Below are 2937 nucleotides of genomic sequence, written 5' to 3' on the forward strand. Positions count from 1 at the left end.
CAATTTAATTACAAAGTTAGGTTAGATATTGGTATTTAAAAAAAATTATAAATAGACAGCATTGGAGAATTGGAGAAAAAAATGTAAACCAGTCTCTGACCAACAAAAAATGACCCGTTTTGACTCATTACCTAACCCACCCATTATCCCACATCTAGATTAGTAACATAAGGGTGAACATTTAGTGATGGAGCTAACCACCATGCAAGATTTCTCAACTAAAACTAAAACCGTCACCATTTTGAAAGTTCTCAAACTTCCAACGTGGCGGTGCAAAATCACCACAATTACTTTGACTACTTAAAACCCCTTCAGCTTATCATTATTGCAAGGTCCTAAAGGTATTTTAGACATTTTCCAAATATCATACATTTTTGTGCATTGGGAGGGGAATTGGTAATTACAGTTGAGTGGCGTCCCAAGTTCACTAATCCTTATTACGGAGTATAATTACAAGCAGATAACTTGTATACTCACTTGTAAGTTCACTAAATCTAATTCCTAACCAATTCCATAAGGCTACACTAATACATCTAAAGTGCCAAGGTTCTTGAAGCGGCCAAACTTTACATTTACATACGTAGTTCCTTTCAACATGTATCTTCAGTTTTTCAAATTAAGGAATTATACTTCAACTTAACCCTCATGTAGATCAGAGAACGTACCTTTGCGACGCGATGTAATATAGGCCTTTACATGAATGGAAAGATAACTGTTAAAGAAAGAACGAGGTTCAGATTTTGAAAAGCAATAGGTTCAAACAGGTTCATACCGGCCTGACTGCAGTAATCACTCAGCCATCGAATGTATCAGACCACCTAAATCTTACCCCACCGAGATATGATATACTATCTCATAGCTTGGCCAATCATCACAGGCCCTACTTCACAGTTTTGGTGTATACATTATCCATATAATATTTTAATCACTTATATCTGTAGAAAAAAGACGAGACTAAAATTAACGAATCATCCCAGTAAGTGCATAAAATTACCAGATAATTAAATGTACAAAGATCAATACCAAACACCTCAGCAGAGACATATCTTTGGGTGTAAACTTTAAGTCCAACCACTTCTTAAGATCAAGTAGATTTTCCGAAAGACAAGGGCACACAATTCGTAATACAGAGTTACAATATGTGACCAAGAAAGAAAAGTTAGTGCGGGTGCGTGCACCCGTGTGTCTATTGTGTGTGTGTATGTGGTTGATGTTAAAGACCCTCATTTGCAAAATGAACACTTAAGGAGGTGCAGAAATCACATAGTATATCAAATAATGCTATGAAAACAGAAGTTAGAAAAACACTTTTTCCAGGTTCATTTGTTTCTCTTCCTTGGTCGAACTATATTTAATCTCTCTTTTAAACACAGTATAAGATAAGCCGTTAGGCTTGTCCAAGTTAACATTTTACGGATGTTGTAACGACACTAATGAACTAATATCAAAGTAGTCTAATAACTGGGCATATATAGAAATGCAATATCATATTAATTACATCTTTAGTATGCACAAAAACAGTGAGCTTCAGATAAACACTATTTCACTTTAAAATTGGAAAATGAAGTACTAACCCTCAACCAAAATTTCCATGACAATACCTTCAGTAAGAACTTAAGCTTCCAATTCTCTTTTTGCAAATGATTTTTATTCGTTTTAATGACCACCTATTTTCAAAATTATTTAACAATTAAAATCACCCCCAAATTTATTCATAAGTAAATAAAGAGAAAAGTTCAAAATACAAATACTCACTGTGGAAACATTTCAGCTGAATTAACCCTCTCTAGATTCCTGCAACCAAAAAGGCAACTTAAAATCAAGAAATTAAAAATTTACTAAAAGCATACAATTGGAAGACTAAAAGAAACGGTGGCAGTGATGGGTCGGTTCTTGAGTAAATGGGTTGGGTTATTGGTGTAAACAGATCGACATGTGCATGCTATTTATCCGTAGAAACTGAGTTATGACCTTCAAATCCCGGGATGGTTCAAGACTCTATTAACGTTATAAGCATCCATGTCGATTGGAACATCCATGTCGATTGGAGCGTCTTTAGATATCACTGGAACAACAACTAGAGAAACTTCATAATCCTCGACAGTCCTGTTGAAGTCAAAAGGACCAAATTTGTACATCATCTGACGTCTATATTTTGAATTCCTTTTCTTAAAACTACAGATTTTTAAATAACAAAAAAGAATACTGTTAGATGTGATAAAAATATAATAAGACGATGACCATCAGCTTTATCAAGAAAATTATTAGCTTTGACTAGTTACTGAATTCGCCTCAGCAGCCAGATTTGACATAGACAAATTTTTTGTAGACTCGTCTAGCTATTTGGTCAAGCCATACTCATAGGGGTCGAGCTCGGATTGCAGAGCCTCTTAATGAAACTGGTAAGAAATTAAGATACATATTTAGTTGTTATCAGATGAGTAAAAAGTATTAGATACTTACAAATTTTGGATATGACTGATCAACCAAATCTCTATATCCCTGGATACATCGCTCCACTAAATATAAGAATAAATGAACTTCCGATTGCAAAAATGAAAAAAAGGAGAGAAGATCCCCAAAGCAATGCATATCGTAACAGAACACGGCCCACGTGAGATATATGATAACGAGCATCTAGTACAAATTAAGGTGGAATATATGAAAACGTGTATCAACAATGATTAAATTTTTTAAAAAAATATACTCGCAAAACATGAAAACTATGACCTAGGTACAAAGGGCAAGACACCTAACCATTTATTTTTTTCCATGCTTTTCAATCCGGGCACATGCACTTGGATTACAAACTGCAATACATATTATAACTTAACTATTGGATACACATAATTATATACCAGTTACTAGATATGAATATTAAAAATAAACATAAGAAACTTAGAAGGGAAACCTCGCGGTTGAAAGGATCGATAATCT

The 2937-nt window shown here is 34.2% G+C and overlaps 1 long non-coding RNA gene across 1 annotated transcript; it reads right to left on the reverse strand.

The window, feature by feature from the left end:
* Positions 1–1469: 1469 nt before the first annotated feature.
* LOC139855567 (uncharacterized) lies at positions 1470–2062 on the reverse strand. The gene is made up of 3 exons (XR_011761486.1): positions 1972–2062; positions 1756–1794; positions 1470–1667 (listed from the first exon to the last, which is right to left on the reverse strand). It is a non-coding gene; the product is annotated as an uncharacterized lncRNA (long non-coding RNA).
* Between the last annotated feature and the right edge of the window lie 875 nt (positions 2063–2937).

Source organism: Rutidosis leptorrhynchoides, chromosome 1 (genome assembly GCF_046630445.1).
Source record: "Rutidosis leptorrhynchoides isolate AG116_Rl617_1_P2 chromosome 1, CSIRO_AGI_Rlap_v1, whole genome shotgun sequence".
NCBI lineage: Eukaryota > Viridiplantae > Streptophyta > Magnoliopsida > Asterales > Asteraceae > Rutidosis > Rutidosis leptorrhynchoides.